The following is a 20912-nucleotide window of genomic DNA, read 5'->3' on the forward strand; positions in this document are numbered from 1 at the left end:
ACTACAGTATGTACTAAAAATACATGTGAAAAGTCCATAGATGACTTAGAATTTCAGGTTCCATCTCTAAAAGCAAAGAGGGGTCCAGATTCTCATTGGAAAGTTAATGGTATGTTTTCTCACATTTTCTCATCCTTCAAGGTGGTTTAGGTATTTTATGACACTAAAGATCCATCTGGTGCTACTCTTTTTCTGATTTCTTCTTTACTGATAGTATTCAGTAAGTATTTTTTTTTAAATTGATCATACTTCCTATAGCTGAAGTAAATACAATTTCTTTACACTGATATACTGGTTTTGACTGACTTAGAGTTAATTTTCTTTGTAGTAGCTCATATAGTGCTATGTTTTTAGATTGGTGACCAAAATACTGTTAACAACAGACTGACGTTTTATTTATTGCTAAGCGGTGCTTACACAGCAACAAGGCCTTTTGTACTTCTTGTGAGTCCCCACAACAAATAGGCTGAGAGTGCGTAAGAAATTGGGAGCAGATACAGCTGGGCCAGCTGACACCAACTGACCAAAGGGGTATTTCATATTATATGACATTGCGCACAGTGATAAGCTCAAAGAAAGGAGGAGAAAGGGGGAATGTTTTTCTTCCCAAGTAACCAGTACGTGTGATGGAGCTCTGCTTTCCAGGAGACGGCTAAACACCTTCCTGCTGATGGGAATCACAGAATCACAGAATCACAAGGTTGGAAAGAACCCACTGGATCATCGAGTCCAACCATTCCTAACACTCCCTAAACCATGTCCCTAAGCACTTCATCCACCCTTTCCTTAAACACCTCCAGGGAAGGCGACTCGACCACCTCCCTGGGCAGCCTGTTCCAGTGCCTGATGACTCTTTCTGTGAAGAATTTTTTTCTGATATCCAACCTGAACCTCCCCTGGCGGAGCTTGAGGCCATTCCCTCCTGTCCTGTCCCCTGTCACTTGGGAGAAGAGGCCAGCTCCCTCCTCTCCACAACCTCCTTTTAGGTAGTTGTAGAGAGTAAGTGAATGAATTCCTTATTTTTCTTTGCTGGCATGCACAGATTTGCTTTACCTATTAAACTGTCTTCATCTCCAACCACAAGTTTTTTTCACTTTTAACCTTCCATTCTCTCTCCCATCCCACTGGGGGTGAGTGAGTGAATGGCTGTGTGGGGCTGAGGTGCCTATTGGGGTTAATCCACATCAAATGACTACTTAGAACAGAGAAGGACTTACTCATAACTGGCAGATTGGGAAGAGTTTTTTTGTAGAAGCAACAGCCTTGCGCTTGTGCTTAGAAACCTGTGGTCCATGAGCTACAGGTGTCACTATGGTCCTCTGAAGACCCTATTCCAAACAAAACTCTGTGAAAGAATAATTTCCTAAGGCAAATTATGCTGCCGCAGGTCTAAACATTGCAGGGCACTGAGAGCACATCTCTGCAAAAGTCTGCCAGATTCTCTGGCTTTTTATAGTATTCTGTGTCAGAAGAGTTTCTGTTCTTCTCATAGCCTTTGTTGTGAAATTGGAGGCAAGGGGATTATACAGACACAGAAATAAGTAGATACAAAGTTGAATACAACTTGCACTGCAACAAGACTAAAACAGCGACAGACACTTCACAGCTCTCAAGTGACCCATGTTATGACACCGGACCAGAGTTCATTCAGACTTTGCGTTCCTGCTAGTTGTGTTGTCAGGGGGAAAGAAAAGGAGGAAACTTCCCTGAAGTAGTTTTGATCCACTTGAGCAATCCAAATGACAGAGAGCTCTGTGATGAAAGGTAAAGGTGTCAAAGATGATTCAAGAAGTTCAGGGAGAAGCAGAGATGTAAATGAGTTGACTTGGATGATAACTTTCATGGAAGGTTAGAGGGCATCATAAGTGAATTATCTTCGTTTCTCTCTTTTCTCCTTTTCATTGTCCTGTTATGACAAGTTCAGTGAAGACTACATATTTACATCAGAACTCTCCACATTTTAAAAACTAAGTTATCTCTTTATTAAGAATCTTGTCAAGCGTAGCTGCTGGTAGCATCCTAGCACATGCTGACAGCCTGACTTATTTTTCCACTTTCTTCTCTTTTGCAACATATACTGTCCTTGCCAAGTTCTTTATCAGATCTCTTTACAGTGGTTATTGTTGCTGAAGTGTTTTTGTGAGAGCTATTCAGGGGAACTAGAGGGATTTAAATGTTATTAGCTCATTACTGAAAAACAGTTTTACTCTCTCAGGGCTGCTTTCCTACTACAGCATGTTAGATCTTGGTGCTCTTTGTGTATGCAGTTCCCTGGATTATTATTGTTTTTATCACTGCTGATGCAGGGTAATGGCTCCTATCCTGTTGCTACAACACTGCCTTTGTTAACTTTGGGTTCTTTCCATGGCTCATGGTTTCTTCTACAAGAAGCAAACTGAAGATTTTTCGAACTCCTCCTGGCCTTGTTTGACTCAGTGAGTCTAGTAGTTTCATGAGTTTATCCAAAGCTGCTGCCAGGCTGCTGCCAGCACTGTCCTGACTTTGAATCTGAAGTTGAATCACTGTGCTTATTCTCCACTTGTGAATGCCACAGTTTCAGGCCTTTTCTTGAAAATGCAACTAATGTTCCTGTTCCTTCCTTCCTTCCTTCCTTCCTTCCTTCCTTCCTTCCTTCCTTCCTTCCTTCCTTCCTTCCTTCCTTCCTTCCTTCCCTCCCTCCCTCCCTCCCTCCTTCCTTCCTTCCTTCCTTCCTTCCTTCCTTCCTTCCTTCCTTCCCTCCCTCCCTCCTTCCTTCCTTCCTTCCTTCCTTCCTTCCTTCCTTCCTTCCTTCCTTCCTTCCTTCCTTCCTTCCCTCCCTCCCTCCTTCCTTCCTTCCTTCCTTCCTTCCTTCCTTCCTTCCTTCCTTCCTTCCTTCCTTCCTTCCTTCCTCCTTCCATCCTCCCTCTCTCCCTTCCTTCCTTCCTTCCTTCCTTCCTTCCTTCCTTCCTTCCTTCCTTCCTTCCTTCCTTCCTTCCTTCCTTCCTTCCTTCCTCCTTCCATCCTCCCTCTCTCCCTTCCTTCCTTCCTTCCTTCCTTCCTTCCTTCCTTCCTTCCTTCCTTCCTTCCTTCCTTCCTTCCATCCTCCCTTCCTTCCTCCTTCCCTCCCTCCCTTCCTTCTTCCCTCCCTTCCTTCCTTCCTCCCTTCCTTCCCTGCTGGACCATCTTGGTTCTTACCTAACAAACAAGGCTGTCATCACATTAGGCAGAGAAAAGAAGCAGGAATCCCAAATCTGCCAGCAAAGCAAAATCACTGAGACCTCAGCTGATGTGGACAGAGACTTCTGAGGTCAGCATTTGTGACAGAATCCAGCTGCAGAAAGCACTAACATGTCTGAAGGAAATTAAAATAAGCGGAGGAGTGAGCCTGTGCTCTAACTGTATGTGAGAGAAGGTTGGTTGTGTTCCCTTTTCCACCAGTATCAGGATTCTTTTTCTGATTCCCCAGTAAGCCTTGACAGGCACCTCAGTTTTAAAAAAGTGCAAAACTGCTTCAAGCAGTTTAAAAGAGCACAGAATTAATGATGGCCTCCTATTAGAAACTTAAAAGCTTTAAGTTCTGGAGGGAAATAAGGTGAATGCCTAAAGCATGTGACACTTGGAATGATGGTGAGTGACAAGTTAGGGAAGAAAGTGTACTGGGAAGTGCTTCTCTTTCTTAGACAGCATAATTCTATCTCAGCAAGCTATTTTCTTCCCTGATCCTGTGGATGGGAGAGTGCTATAACCTTTTCCTGGAATTGGTGCTGTAAGCAAGGAATTCCTGTTTTATGTGCTGAGGTACCACCTAAAACCAGCTATTAATCAAAGTATGATTAAGCTGAATGTCTCCATGTGTGTCTATGGCCTAAGTTATTCTGCATGAGAGTGCACATGGACAGCTACTGCATAGAGAGCTAATGGTGATGTGAGTTCTTTATGATTTAAAGGACACTACAAGATTATCCTGTGTAAGTCACTTGTCTAGAAGATTCAAACCAGTAGTTAGAAATACCACAAAATGTTGAGGCACTGTGCATTACTGTTACCCTGGACTTTAAGCTTGCCTTTGTGTGTATGCAAGAAAGTATGTACTTACATGGAAAACCACTTTCTGTATTAGGAAGACCCACTACACTGACAGATCTGTCCGCAGAGTAAGGAGCCATCTCTCTCAGTAGGAAATATTTCTCTGTCTTCTGTTGCACAAGTGTTTGGGAAGGTCAGGAAGCTTCATTTTACCCTTGTGGCTCTAGCTGGGAGAAGACACTACTGGCAACATGAAGGTATGAGTCAGAGGAATAGGTACCAGCTGGGACACAGTGTGTGTTTGGGATGGGGTTGCAACCTTGCCAGGTCTTTTAAAGTAGTTTTTCAGTGACTCAAGAATGACTTCAGGCATCAAAGTTGGAGTGATTGCTGAGTGGGAGCATGGGCCTGTGCATTGAAATACCACTTGCGCCAGAAGAATGTGTCCATACATGATCATTAGGAGTGGGAAGAAATGTGAATGTAAGCATAGACCTGAAAGCACAGTACATTATCTTTATTTATGCTGTTGTGTCTGAACACAACAGGTCTTCTCATGAGAAAGCTGCTCATCAACCAGCAGTGAGGTACCAGGCCAAATGAAATGGATGAAATACATGACATTTCCAGCTGCCTACTTACTATTTTTCCTTTGCTCTCATCTCTCCAGAGCTCACTGCATGTTTTCATTCTATTGCCTACAAACACACTTTGTCTGTGAATCCTCAATTACTCACTGTAATTATAATAATAATAAAGGAAGCCGAAATATGTTACCCTGAAATACAGATATTTATCTCTAGCTGGGTAAGGAACTAATTAGTAACTATTCACTCTGTCTTTCTGCAGTTTTAGGCTTTTTTTTTTTTTTTGGCAACACTATTAGGTTTGTTTTTTTTGCTCTCTTTCAAAATCTTTAGTTATGCAACTATTAGAGACGGAAAGGACTGTGGTTACCAACCTTTGTCCCAGAGATTGCTGCCTTCACATTATCAAAATGTCCTTTCCCAGTTCCATTTATTGTTTCAAGTAACATTTCTAGCTCTGGAAGAAAGTACTGGTTTTGGGCTGATTCTGTTTGAAACATTTTACTTTTCCTGTAAGCTTTTAAAAATAAAATTAAAAGATGTTTTTTGAAAAAAAAAAGAAACCTTCCTGCAGAATACTATTTTAATTAGCTGGGAAAAAAGGTAAATTTATACACAGGACAATTCATCTGCTAAGTGATTTTTGAGCAATTTTAATATTTATTAATATTATCTATCAAAACAGTGGCTGGGATAGTAATGAAAAATCCTATGAATATAGCTGCCATGGTGATAATGATGGTGAAAATACTTAGATTCTATTTGACATGACTAGATAGAGAAATATTTTTTTACTTCAAACAACATGGCAGAAAAGAAGTGAATGACTTCTTGTTTTCTGATCGCTTTTGATTAAAGAGATTTAATAAAACTTTACGTGAAAGATAAGGAAATCTGCTTCCCTAAGTGAGATCTGCTGTTTATTAACTTTTGTTCATAACCCAGATCAAGATGAGTCTTTTAAGGGAGTACATTGCCCCCTCTAATAGCGATTCCATTACTGTTCCTTGGTTAATTACTATAATTGCTTAATTTTTCCTCTTTAAAAGATACTAGTTTTTGATCAGTGGGGCTTTCAGAGTTCAGGCAGAATAATGGCTTGTCTGCAAAATATTTCAGGGATTTCTTTCACTAATCATTTAATAGGTTTTAAATCGACAAGTGGTGTCATAACTGAATGCATAAAATTATACTGTGCTTACCTTCAACTGCAGAATATGTGCTTTTTCAGTTCAGAGGAATCAATGCTTTTAAAGCAAATGTCTGCAGTAACTGATTGTACAACTGTCCTGTCTTTAAAAGAGATGAGTACAAGTAGCAAGTAATGTATATGCTGACAAATAAAAAACTATGCTATATAAGACATAGCTTTATATTTCCATTTTGAGAAATTCTGGACCATTCCTTGGAGTGCAATTCTGTCTTTGACACTAACATGAAAGCCATCTCCATTAGTATAATAATTATTACATTAACAGGCTACCTGTAAATAAAAGCCGCAGTATAATAACTGGTAAGAAGATTCTGACTCTGCAATTCCACATTATTTTTTTCCCCAGCCTTTGAATCAGAAATTCTCTAGATTTTTTAGAGGTTTCCCTTCACCATTAAGATTTTGGACCGCATCAGTACTGTAGATGACAACACTAATTCTTTTTTTTTTTGTTTCTTCTCCATTGTATTCTAAAGACAAGGATGTAAAATTCTTATCTCCCCTAGAAACCACCATCCCTACATGCCCTTTTGTTAGTTGGAAATAGTAGTAGTCCTTTGTGCTTCAATCATATTTGCCATATTATTTGAGCTGTTTCTGTTTGTCTGTCCCCGAAAATGTACTTTTTTTCTTACTGCTCAGCTTCTGTCTCTGAGGCTTTTGTACTGCTTTATTGAGTGGCTAATTTTGCTTCCAAAGTGGCAAAATAGCATAATAATGATATAACATTATCTATCTATCTATCTATCTATCTATCTATCTATCTATCTATCTATTTACCTACCTATATACCTTTTTCTTTATTTATCTCACAAGTGATACATATTGGTGATCTAAATGCTAACAGCTCGCCAAACACATCTGAACCTTGTGATCAAAATTTTTGGGTGGCTATTGTTAATATTCCTTTTTTCCCACATGTACAAACAACTCTGTGGAACCTATCCTATGTCAGAGATATGCACTGACTGTTGACAGCCGAAAATGTGTGGTTTAATAACTCAGTTAGTCTCATGCAGACAAACCTGTGGGATGACTAGTGAAATGTTGAAGAGACACCTAGTATTTCTTTTGTATTGTTTTCAGGCTTGGTAGACATCACTGCCTTTAAACTAAGGCAAGAGGTTTTCTCCATGTAATGAATTCTTTGAAAGCCTCTATTTAGAGCAGATTCTGTATGGACGTGTGTCCCTTTAGCTCTCCCCGCTCCTCTCCTGCAGTAGCACAGCAACTTCTGACCTCTCTAAGGGATCTAAAGCCATACTGGTATAATAGCTCAATCCTTTTGTAGCAAGCTTGCTGGGAACTATAGTTGGGAAAGACATTTTTCCTAGAACAAAAAAAGTACTGAAAAACAGGCATCTGTATACAGATCCAAAGGTCATGGGCTGCAAAGCTAAGGATAGACTTTACCAAGTTGTACATTGGCATGAGAGACATGCAGTCCTTGTTGGTTCTTCCTTTTGTCCTGGGGGACTGCCAACTTATCATTTCCTCATATCTTACAAAAAGGGCCTACTTACATTTCTTCTCCCTGACATTTGTCCTTACACAAGTTATTGGTGGATAGTTGAAGCTGTTCTTTTTTTCAGACTCTTTTTCTCAGCTGTTGCCCTCTCAGCCTTGGGAGTGGGTACAATTTTGTTTCAAGTGTATGAAATTTTTGTTTTGGTAATGCACAACTTGTCAAATGGCACACAAAACATGCCAAAGATAATACATGAATTTTCTTTAAGTCAGCTGAGGACAGACTTCTGAATCTTGAACATGTGCGCAGACACTTGAAATGTAGACAGTAAGATGTGGCCAGGGAGTGGAGAAGAAGCAATGCTAGCTGAAGTGTGGTTACAGTCCTTCCATATATTACAGGTAGTTTTTTACCACGGAAACATATATTTGAAAGCTTATTTCAAGTATCTGTTCTTTACTTTCAGCGCTTCTAGTATTCCTTAAGGAGAGACTATACTGGCTGTTAAATTCCACACAGTAAATCCACTTCTCTTGTTGTACCAATTTCGTAAAAACAAGAGAGTCGAAATCTAAGAGTTAAAACCAGAACAATCTTATTAGAAAGCCCCTGTGATTTGAACAAAAATACCATAAACAATGACACAGAATTCAGTCTATACTACTAAGTACTAAAACTAATCATTTCACTCTGTGTGTAGTTTCTACCTTTACCTGCTTTCCTGCAGGGATCAACTGTGTTTGGGTTTCAACTCACAGTAGTTTTTTTTCTTTCTCTGAAGTATAATCCTATGGCTCACCTCCTGTTTCTTTAACCTTCTCAGAAACTGGCTGTGTTCTGGTCTGTTTCCAGATATAGTCTTTCTTGTCCAGCTGATTATGATTTTGTCTTTTCATTTCATGTACTAATTCACTTAAAGAACAATTTTTTCATTTGCAGAGACCTACTAGTGGGCGTGGGCTGGTAGCACAGAGCTCATAGTTTCTGGAGATTCTTCAGCAGTAATGGTGAGGGTAGGATGAAATGTTTTGTAGCTATTCCATGTAACGGGACTCAGATACCATTACTGGTCTGGCCCACATAGGCTGTCATGGAGGAAAACATGAGGGAGTTTCTACCCCATGAGAATGTTTCCTCCATGTGGTCAAAATCTATCTTCAGTTGTGTTTATTGCTTAATCAGGGGACCTTCCCTCTAGCTAATAATATTGTAATAAACTTGAGTATTGTTATTGAAAGATGATGTAACTAGTCTAGGAGAGCAATACTAACACTTCATCTTGCAACTGGTTGGAAAAAAGTAGTGAGTGTGTCATGAAGAAAGATTAGGCAGCAAAGAATAGGACTTAAAAGTGCCCTCTGATTTTTGAAAAAGCTATTTTCAAAGGTCAGCAAAATGTCTGTAGTGTTGATGGATAAAAGGATTTATAGAAAATGTGCAATACTTACTAGAGTAAATATATCTCAAAAATCAATGTGCAGTTCAGGTAATTCACAGATTGCTAGGATTTAAGCAGAAATATTAAATTCCTTTTTTTTTAACCTCTACTGAGTTACATGCTATTTTAAATTTAATTCCTAATACTCTATCATTAGTTCTTTCTCATTTCTTATTCTGAGGAACTCTTTTACTACCCCAGTGTCATGGGCAGACTTGTGCTTTATACATTTCTCTTGATAATTGTGGCACCATTTCTACTGCTGCTAGAAAGCACTGATAAAATGAAGCAGTTTCTTTGCCTTTTGTTTCTCTTAAGGTTACATTTGCTGGCAACTCCTTTGTTTTGCATCACTTACGTGTAACTTTGGTTGCATACCTGCCAGCAGCTGCCTTGTTGTGCTACAGAGGTTTGTGTGCTTTGGGTAGTGTGGCTTCTCCTACCTGTACCCACTTTCAGAATCTGGAGGAATTGTCAGCCAGTGTGCTGCAGGTGCTAGCAAACATCAGATTTCTCTTCTGTGGGAAAAGCCTCTTGTCCCCACCACCTTCCTTCTGTCTTGTACTAATGAAGTGTGCTCTGGGCACCTGAGCTCACAGGCAAGACAATCTGCCTTGCAGTCTGTTGCAGAGAAATTGGTAAATGCTCAGGTGCACAAACCAGCCCAAGTATGCCTTTCCAGGACTTATGAAGCAGACTTGAGCAGATCTTTGTTGAAGAGATTCACCCATGGACACAAAAGTGTGCCTCAGCTTGAAATTAGTGCGTGAAGGATTAAACTGACATAAACCTGCTTTCATTTCGTTATAGTTTCATCTGCCACCCAAAACAATGATACGAAAGCATCATTAACAGAACAGATGCATATCAGAACTGCCAAATGCAATTTCTGACTCTTATTCTAGGCATTTGTTTCACAACATCGCCAGTTGGTAAGGCGTATTCCTTGTGGGGGAGGCTTTGTCATCAATATAGCCAGAAGTGCTGGGAGAGCAGGCTTACTTAATTCAGCAGACCTTTTGTTTTTCCCCTCATTTTCTATCACATTCTTCCAGGAGACATTTTCCAAACCCTTAAACTGAAAGTCTTGGCTTTCACAAAGCTAGCTGCAGGCAATATGAGATCATTTGCTAAAATTAAGTTCATCTCACTCTCTAGGAGAGAAATTCTGTGGTAAACGCATAGTGTAATACAGAGTACCTCTCAATGAAAATAAGATGTTTTCCAAGTGGTTCAAAACCAGATCCTTCTTCTAATCAGGAGGAAGCAGGATTTCTCTCACTTTTGAGAGATTTGCTTTGCAAGTCGGCTTGCAGTTGGGAACTAGGGCTATGCAGTATCTTATTTCATACTTCTTTTCTGAGTCGTTTATGCTCCTTAGTTTGCATAGACCAAACAGCTGGTACATTGCTCTGGGTTTGCACAGAGTGTGTTGGGTATGGAGCTAAATTGTCACCACCCACTCTTTGTGCACATCATAAGAAGGCAGTCTGGAGACCTGAGTTAAACCGATTTAGTTCTGAGGATCTCCTCAGTTTCAGTGGTGCCAGGAGAGGAATCCAGAGCCCTGCTTAGGTCTAAGCTTCTCCAGGCAGGGTGGGAAGGCAGGTAGTTACCTAAAGACAACTCAGAAATATTGAACAAAGTGAAAAGTGAGGTGACTCAAGTAATCTTATGGGGTATGGAACCCCATTATGAATATCTCTTTTTAGAGCAGGTGATCATGCCCTTCCTTTCTGAGGGAGCTGTGTACTAGATACCATTCTTGTAAAACCCTGCCATTGTCTGGATTGTAAGACTGAGCTTCATGCAACAGTTTATTGTTTAAACCACCCCTACATCAGCAGGGGACACTGGATTCTGGTCATTCTATTGCCTGGAGGACTTCTAGTTCAGAATTCCTCAGGAATCACTTTGTTATATTTTTTGCTGGAGTATGTCAGCAGTACAGAGAGGAGAACCTGGGTTGCAGATCTCCTTGAATATAGGGTGCTTTGGACCCACAACTCTCTCTCTTCCCCTGCTCCAGTGAACAGTGCTTTCTTCACTGCGCAGTTTCAACAGTAGAAACTCCTTCAAGAAAGAGCAACTTTCTACCTATATAAACCCTTGTGGATCAACAGTTGCTTTAGAAAGGCTGTAAATGGGGTTTTGAATTCTGTGTAAGGAGAATGTGAATTTTGCTTTCCTTAATTTTATTTTTTATTTTTTAAAACACAAAAATAAATTATTTTTTAAAATATTTTTCTCAGAGTGCTGCCTTTTCTTCACATTCTCTGTTACAAATATAAGAAGGCAAACATTTGAATAGACTGCTGAATGTTGGCACAGATATTACACTAGGTAATTTTAGTCAGTTATGCTAAATTTTATGATCATGACTTAGTTGCTAGGAGCACAATCAGCTGAAGGAAGTATACTATGAGATACTTAGTCACGGAATGGATATAAAGTATTTTGCAGATATAATGCATGAGATATTCTTTGAAACTTCAACATCTGAATTTCAAATGAATGTGCAATATTTTTAAAATTTTATATTATCATGGTATTTTTGAAATACCAGAGGCATCGCACTTAATCTGACTCTAATATGACTGACCCCCAGACATGATACATTAACAGGGACTAGGATCAAATCATCATTTTATGATGATGATTTAAAGAAGAAAATGATTTTTTTGGAAGTTATAGGAAGGAAATAAAGAATAAAGTAGTCATTAAGCTATCAAACACAAACGTAACCCCTGTTCACATTATAGATTCTTCAGGACGTGTTTTGAATTCCTTCCAGGAGGTACAATGTCACTTTATTTACCCATATCCAAAGAGGTAACACAGAAAATGCACTTTAAGGCTTCTTTGGTCACTAAATCAAATGGATGCAGGATGGAGACTGAAAGCCTGTGTCATTTGAAAGAAAGTTTATAAAGAAAGCAATATATCTATCTGAATGTCAGTGACGACACATACAAATAATTCAATTCCTTCATGGCATGACATTGAGAAGAGCCACAGAAAGAGATCTGGGTAAATCAGATAGCCACAGCTTCACTGTTCCTTCCAGGTTCCAGGTACTCCTTCCAGCTGCTGCCGCCACTGATGTCCTTCCTGCCTGAGAGCAGTAATGCTTTTCCCTGTTAGGTTTTCCCTAACCCTAACCCACTACCTGGGCACCTCACCCAAAACATCAATACTGAACAGAAAATGCAGTTGAGAAACAAAAAGCAATTATTGTTTGTTATTGCAAATCAAGAGCAAAAGCCCTGTTCTGGACATCTCCATTCACTCATCTCTTGACATTCCCTTGCTTTGTTTTGACCCTGAATGTTACTCTTAATTTCTGCCTCTCTCTCTGAACAGTTCTGTCCAGCAGCGCAAGACGACTATGTCCTCTCCACCCCTTTCCTTCTCTGTTCTGGTTACTTCCACGCTGTCCTATGCAATGCTAGAAATTATTTCTTTCTTCCCACCTAGGTCTCAGCACTGCCCTTGTCTCTCCTAGCTCTATGCTGACTTTGCTGGTAATGTTTCCAGACTGGGTGCCCAGGCACTCCTTTGCCCAATGGACTTTCTTGTGCCCCTGAAACTCCTCAGCCACCCAGACAAAGCCTTCACGTAAAAACCCCTATGTATAGAAAAAGGCTGAGCAAATGATTTAGTTCATTTAGCGCTGTTATTTTAGAAAATAATTATTCTTCAGCAATCCTTTTCCTTGGGACTGTTCCCAGACTTCTAACAACCCTCAGTGCCAGCTCCTCTATTGGGAAACTCTGCCCAGTCTCAACCCCTTATTAACCAGCCAGCACTCACTTGCAAATCTGAGGTGCTTTCATCTGCCTGCTCACCCAGGAGCCAGCACTTGCCTTTTATCCAAATTCCCCCCTCTTTTGTAGGCTCTGCTGTGATTTGAGAGGAAGCTAAGTGCAGACGAGAAACCTGAGGCCTCCGTCAGTTCCTCTCGGCTTGCCCCCTGACATGGACCACTTCGTGCTGGGCTGAAGTGCTTTTTTCCCTCTTCCTTTTTTCCCTCTTTGCACAGAATGGCAGTTAAGACAGATTTAGCTGTCATACCAGATGATGTGATTACTGAAATTGCTTGGCTGTGGTTTCACTTCTCAAGCAAATGAAAATGTTAGACACTACATTGTAAGACTGAAATGATAAATCAGCAAAGCAGACTCTGTAGATCATTCTTTAAAATTCAAATGAAAGCTCAAATGCATATCTAGCCTCTTGGTTAATATCAATTATTTTTGAAACTGAGTAGCTGCAGGGGTTCCTGGGCCTGGGAAGCTAGTTTTGAATTGGAAGACATCTTCTCTGGACTTTAAATGACACCAAATACTGAGACCAAATTTAAACTGGCAGGAATGGACAATTAACCAGAATAACTTACTTGATAGGATTTTAAAGGAGCTGAAGAGATTTCTTGCTGGCTTTAAAGATTGTATTAAACTACGCAGTCTTATGCTTTCACCGAGGCTCCCTGCAGAGCTGAATGCTCTCATGCTGTGCTGCAGAGGCTCCTGTTTATCTTCAGATGTTGTCAAAGTGGCTTTTGACAGCCTGTTTGCAACTATCAGCTTGAAGTCAGGGTGCTGAGGGGAGTGGTGGTCATGGGGCTCCTCTGGGGTCTGTAAGGGCAGGGTCTGGCAGCCACAACTTGTCCCACTGCCCTGGGGCACCCCCAGCTCTAGGCACCGGGCACCTCCCTGGGGATGGTGGGAGGCTGGGGCAGGAGATGTGGCTGTGGTTGGCCATAGCTCAGTGGGAACCATGGCAGGGCAGGGGTGTGGGGAGCTGGAGGCTGACCTGGCTATGGCATTGCTGAGACCCTGCAGGGGGGCTGACATGGATTCCTGGGCCATGGGCAGAGTCGGGGAGCCCCAGGGATTGGGCAGGAACAGGCAGGGCTATCCGTGCCTCAGTGCCCTGACACTTAAATGAATGTGGACCCATAAAGCTGCACACAGTGCAGCCTGCTTTTTTTTCCTGGAAACACTGGTCACAAGTGGTGTTCCTGAGGGCTTGGTGCTGACTTCGGTCCTGTTCAATATCTTTGTCAATGATATGGATGAGGGGATCGAGTGCACCTTTAGAAAGTTTGCAGACAACACTGAACTGGAAGGAAGTGTTGATCTGCAGGAGTTTAGGGAGGATCTATAGAGGGATCTGAATGGGCTGGACTGATGGGCTGAGACCAATGGGATGAGGTTTAACAAGACCAAGTGCAGAGTTCTGCACTTGGGACACAAAAAATCCGTGGAGTGCTACAGGGCTTGTGGAAAAGTGGCTGGAAAGCCACCTGGCAGAGAAGGACCTGGGAGCGTTGTTCGACAGCCAACTGAACATGAGCCAGCAGTGTGCCCAGGTGGCCAAGAATGCCAATAGTTTCTTGGCCTGTATCAGAAATGGCTTGGCCAGCAGGACCAGAGAAGTCATTCTGTCCCTGTCCTCGTCACTGGTGAGGCTGCACTTCGAATCCTGTGTTCAGTTTCGGGCCCCTCACTACAAGAAACACATTTGAGGTCCTGGAGCATGTCCAGAGAACTGTTGAAGGTGCTGGAGAACAAGTCCTATGAGGAACAGCAGAGGGAACTGGAGCTGTTTATCCTGGAGAAGAGGAGGCTAAGGGGAGACCTTATTGCTCTCAACTACTTAAAAGGAGGTTACAGAGAGGTGGGTATTGGTCTCTCCTCCTAGGGACAGGTGGTAGGACAACAGAAAATGGTCTCAAGGTGTGTCAGGGGAAGTTTAGATTGCACATTAGGAAAAACTTCACAGAAAGGGTTATCAAGCACTGGCAGAGGCTGCCCAGGGAGGTGGTTGATTCACCATCCCTGGAGGTGTTTAAAAGGCAGGTAGATGAGGTGCTTCAGATATGATTTAGTAGTAGGCAAGTACGGTTTGAGCTGATGATCTCTAGGGTCTTTTCCAACCTAATGATTCTATGATTCTATACAGCAGTACTGAAAAAGGCGCTGTTTGAATATCCATGTGAATCATAGAATCATAGAATGTTTTGGGTTGGAAGTAACCTTAAAGATCATTCAGTTCCAACCCCCATGCCATGGGCAGGGGCACCTACCACTAAACCAGGCTGCTCAAAGCTCTATCCAGCCTGGCCTTGAATGCTTCCAGGGAGGGGACATCCACAACTTCCCTAGGCAACCTGTTCCTGTGCCTCATCACTGTCATCTGGAAGAATTTCTTCCTAATGTCTAATGTAAATCTCTCCCCCTCCAATTTAGAGTCATTCTCCTTTTTTTGTATCACTATATGCCCTAGTAAAAAGTCCCTTTCCAACTTTCTTGTACGCCCCCTTCAGGTACTGGAAAAATGCTATGAAGTCTCCCTGGAGCCTTCTCTTCTCCTAGCTGAACAACACCAACTTTCAGCCTGTCCTCAAGGCAGAGGTGGTTCAGTCCTCTGACCATATTTATGGCCCTCCTCTGGACCCATTCCAACAGTTACATATCCTTCATATGTTGAGGATTCCAGAACTGGACCCAGTACTCCAGTTGAGGTCTCATGAGAGTGGAGCAGAGAGTGGGTAAATCATGCAACTTCAGTTGAATTGTCAATACAGGTATCCACCTAGGCTCCACCTCCTCCATTCTCACTCAGGTTGTCAGAGTGTGTAAAGTTGCCAGTGAAGTAACTCTTCTCATTAGCAAATAGTTTTTGATTAGGTCTGCCTTTATTCGGATATTTAATATGAAGTTTAGGTGTAAGTGTTGAAGGACTGAAGTTGTAATAAATGGTAGTACAAAGATGCTGCTGAAGGAATGAAATGTGGAGGAAATTAAAAGACAATAAATAATTTTAATTACTCATTAGGCGTTTGTATTCCAGCTGTGTTATCCAGAATTACTTGATAGCTAATGGTCACTCATTAGACTACGTATGACAGTTCAGAAGTATGATCTTTGTGTTATAGCAGTAATTTGAGGGGATTTGCAGACATACGAAAACTGCTTTCAAGTGGACATAAAAAGTTTTCTTAAATGGTCACATCCATTTCTCCAGAACTGTACCGCAAGTCATCCTCTTTGAATTAGAAACACACAATGCGTTGTGTCTTCTGTAAAAGTGACACTTCAAACAAAGCTGTATCAAAGCACTACTGAATAATGAAGCCATAATATCTTCATAGATGGCTATCTTTATGCTGTAATTACCTTTAGAGAATTAAAAACCAAACCCTCTGCCCACTTGGGGAGAAAAATCTGTTTGAATAAATGTATTCCTTGAAGAGTTTAGTTTAAATCTGACTGAAAAAGATTTAAAAAAAAAAAATTGGCTTGAAACATAGACAGTACTGCAAAAAAGAGTACTGAAAGTTCCAAACCTACAAGGCTAAACCAAATTAAAAAAACCAACCACATTGATAAGGTTGTGAACATAATCACAATTCAGTACTATTACAAGCATTATAAGGTCTCATGATAAATAATTTAAGATCCTTTTACTTTTTCCCTTGCATCTACTTTTAGCTGACTCTATATAAAGTATCTTTCCTGAGATTTTTGAAAGAGAGGGCTAATATTTGCCTCAACTCATACTGTAAAGAAATATTGTTTGCCTTTGATAGTGCTCTGCACTTCAAGTCAAACTTCTGTTTTCATTATTGAAATATTGTTAGAAAAACCTGAAATTTTGTTGATTTTTTTTGTAATAGGGGTCCAAGACATCTATTTTTCTGAAAGTCTTACCCAGAACCATAATTCATATAAATGGGATTTTTCTCACATAAATAAACTCTATATTTTCTCACAAATAACCTATATTTGTCTTGCTGTTTTTTGAACAAAATCACACTGCTGTGCAAGTCTGCCTCTCACTGGCATCCCAGCTGCTTCAGAGCAATTAATTCCCCTGTGTGCCTTTATCAGATTTGTTCAGTTTGTTCCTGAACATCAAGTTCAGTTCAAAACAACAGAAACAGAGAAACTTTTCTTCTTTAGTTTTGCAGGAAATGACTAGGAAAAGTTTTGTTGTCACAGGCAGTTCTGTGGGCCCTTCCAAATTGGCCAACAAGGCCAAATGCTCGGTCCTGCACTTGGGGCACAACAACCCTGTGCTACAGACTGGGGGAAGAGTGGCTGGAAAGCTGAACAGAGGAGAAGGACCTGGGGCTGTTGGATGACAGCCAACTGAACATGAGCCAGCAGTGTGCCCAGGTGGCCAAGAAGGCCAATGGCATCTTGACCTGTATCAGAAAAGGCGTGACCAGCAGGTCCAGGGAGGTTATTTTCCTCCTGTACTCACTCTGGTGAGACTGCACCTCGAATCCTGTGTTCAGTTCTGGGCCCCTCGCTCCAAGAAGGGTGTTGAGGCTCTGGAGTGTGTCCAGAGAAGAGCAACGAAGCTGGTGAAGGGGCTGGAGAACAAATCTTACCAGGAGCGGCTGAGGGAACTGGGGTTATTTAGCCTGGAGAAGAGGAGACTGAGGGAAGACCTAATTGTTCTCTACAACTACCTGAAAAGAGGTTGTAGAGGGGAGGGAGCTGGCCTCTTTTCCCAAGTGACAATCAATAGAACAAGAGGGAATGGCCTCAAGCTCTGCCAGGGGAGGTTCAGGTTGGACATGAGAAAAAAATTTTTCATAGAAAGGGTCATTGGGCACTGGCAGAGGCTGCCCAGGGAGGTGGTGGAGTGACCAACCCTGGAGGTATTTAAAAGACTGGTGGATGAGATACTCAGGGTCATGGTTTAGTGGTTGATAGGAATGGTTGGACTTGATGATCTAGGAGCTCTTTTCCAACCTAGTGATTCTGTGATTCTGTGAAATAAAACATTCATTGTAGCATTGCCTGTGATTTCCAGGGGACTGGATTTTCCTTACAGGTTTATTACCTTCTGGTAGGATCCAAGATGAACTTATATCTCCCAATGCAAATGTACAGTTTTGCACCTCAAACACTTGTAATTGAAAGCTGGGCAGTGAAGAAAAGTCCCAAAATCTGAGAGAAAAATTTCACTGTTACTCATTAGTATGACAGAGTAGAGTTTTGAGTGACCTCAGTACATAGCAATGAAGGCTTCAAAAATCATGGCTTAAAGAAACTGTCCAAAGACACAGGGAAATATTTGGAGACATTAGTATATAAAACAGAAAAAAATATTTGCTTGGAGACTGCACAACAGCTAAAATGCAAGCCAAATTTACAGCCAATTAGGAGATAACATATGGAGATTTACCCATCTGCTGACATGCAACGAATGCTGGCAGACTGAAAAATGAAAATCTTCCTAGAAGATTTTTATTCAAGAATACTTTGTGCTGTTCCTGATTCTGCCTCCCCTGAAATGAAATATTTTCAAAAGAATGTTCCATTTAATCATAAGTAGTGTGCACTGAAGAAAAAAATGTTCTTATATATTTTTTTTTAAATTTTATATTTTCTTTTATATACCTCAGGCGCATTTTGGGTTCTAATATTCTGCTCCAGATTTCATCTATATTGCAAATGCATAGGATCAGCATTTCTTACAAATTTACACAGAGAACATGACGAGTTCTGTTTTCCTAAACAAATTAAAAATAGGGAAAACCAGGCAATTTTTGTAATTCACAAGCCAGGTCTCTCTGTGCTTTGTCTTAAATTCTTTTATGTACCAGCTTTTCCCACTCTTTGCTGTCTGTCTGTGTATTAGACACAGACTAACACAAAGGGCCAACAAGTTTCTATCACCAGTTTAAAGATATAAACTCAAGCCATATATTTAAGTGTTACTCAGGCATCATGACTTTAACAAATGCTTTTGGGATGTTCTGAATGTTTCCACAGATGAGACCAGGTAAGCTTCAAAGAATAGGGCAGTTAATTCCTGGTAACATTAGGTAGGAATAACTTCCTGACAGTGCTTGGATCTGATGGCAATCTGATATCCAGTGTCAGTAAATGCAGAAGTACTTGCAAGTCAAAGAGAACAACATGGTACAACCTGCTGAAAATGTGCTGCCTAAATGTTGACTCTTTGTTTCAGCAAGCTGGATGGAAAAAAAAAATCTCTCTCTGGGCCATAACCTACATAATCACAGCTGCTTGCAGCTAAACAGTGAGTGGAGGCTTGAGGATGGTGGTGGGAAGGACAATGGGACAGCCTGGTGAGGAGTGAATAGGTGATCGGTCCCTGGAGGACTGTTTGCTCTGTCCTTGAAGTGGGGCCAAGAGGATGGGGATAGAAGGTATGCTGTAAGACTGATTTTGTATCTTAAGTTCTGATCTTAGCTGCCCTTAGGGTCTTAGGTTGAGGGTGAAGCTGAGACAAAACTGCTAGTGTCTCCACAACATGAGCAGTCCTTTGTAAAGGACGTTATAAAGAATTTCAATGGTGTATTTTACTGCTGATTTGGTATTCTGACATAAACCCATCTTAAACGTTCCTCTTTGCTGTGCTAAATTTATGTTCTTTGTTGAGTATTTCTCCATGTTTAGAACTTAGAGGTTAATTTTTTATTGTACATAATTTATTAAAGTTTACACTTTGAGATCATGGTGTAAACATGGAGACATTGTGTCTGTAGAATGAGAGCAAACTTCCTTACAAGGTTCAGTGACTTCTAACACTGTGGAAGCTACTTAGCTCTCTTAACTCTCTCTGTTTTAGGGAAGCGGTTGGAAAATAAAGCTTTGAATGAAGACCCATTCAGTAGATATTTCATATGCTGCAGAGTTAACATAAGGGTTACCTAAATCAGAGTTTTCTCACCAATATTTTTTATCATTTTGAAGCTCATCAAATGTGTGAATGGAGTATTATGGTCCTGTAGGTCTTTTATTTTGCCTTGTCTTTAATGTTGTATAATCCCCAGATCTAATAGTAATCTCTTGCTGTGCAGCTTTACATTGTTCTGCTTTTGATGGAAAGGAAAATGTCTCGTTAAAATACCATGTGCAATTGTATCTGAACTCCCTTCTGAACTTACATTTTAGAGATAAAACTTCTTTTGTAATAAATAATTAGGCTTGAAAAATTTTCAATTTAGTATCTCTTTTCTCATTTTAGATATTTTCTTTGCTAGGTTCTAAAGAAGCTTTCAGGTTTATTGTTCATTTCTTATATCTTTAGCTGTAAGCCTAAATCCGTCTGAATAGGTATGATTTGGTTCATATTCCGTATATCTTGAAATTCTTGTTTTTATTACTGTTCCATCAGAATAAGTTCTGTTTATCTATGTATTCTAATATATTTTATCTTACACTCTCACTCTTGTTCTAGCTGTGCCTTGGCTTTCTCAGTTTCATGGCTGTCTCACTAAATATTCTCAATCTGGCATAGCTGAGTAACTCCATTGAATCACTGTGAGGTTAATTCCTCACCATATGCTGTGGAGTGCTTCAGGATATTTTGCTATTGAAAACTGTTCTATCTTAATATTTTGTGAGTTTTATATTATTTTGGCAGGGATATTATGAAATTTTCTCTGTAGGATTTTGTAAATTGCAAACTGTTTTGCAGTATCCTTCCAGCCTGGCTAGCTGCTTCCTTCTCCAGGTGACTGAGTTATTTGGGGTCTTTGAATTTTCTCTCTGGTATTTTATTCTTTGAATTCTTTGTTGTGGCATGTTTAGAAAGTAATGGCTTAATCAAAGTTCTTTTGCTGTCTGTAAAGCTTATTATTTTATTTAAACAAACTAGCCCTGGGGCTTTCAAAGAGAAGCTGGCAAGCTCAGCACACCCCTTTGCTAGTCTAGACATGACTTTAGGGCTTTAAAATTCAAACCCTGTCCTTTCTGCCACAATAACTTTATGCTGGAAAAAGATCTTCAGTGACTAAAGGTAGCTTTTAAACCAAAATATCTTGGGAACAGAGTGTATCCTCAGCAAGCTCGCTAATGATACAAAACTGGGAGAAACAACTGATACACCAGAAGACTGCACTGCCATTAAGTGAGACCTGGACAGGCTGGAATGCTGGGCAGAGAGAAACATAATGAAGTTCAGCAAAGCCAAGTGTAGAGTCCTGCACTTTGGAAGGAATAATCTGCTGCAGCAGTACAGGTTAGGAACTAGCCCGTTGGGAAGCAGCTCTGCAGAGAAGGACCTGGGAGTACTGGTAGATAACACGTTGATGATGAGCCAGCAATGTGCCCTTGTGGCCAAGGAGACTGATGGTGTCCCGAGGTGTATTAAGAACAGTGTGGCTAGAGGGTCAAGGAAGGTTATCCTCCACCTCTACTCTGCCCT

Source organism: Cuculus canorus, chromosome 2 (genome assembly GCF_017976375.1).
Source record: "Cuculus canorus isolate bCucCan1 chromosome 2, bCucCan1.pri, whole genome shotgun sequence".
Classification (NCBI taxonomy): domain Eukaryota; kingdom Metazoa; phylum Chordata; class Aves; order Cuculiformes; family Cuculidae; genus Cuculus; species Cuculus canorus.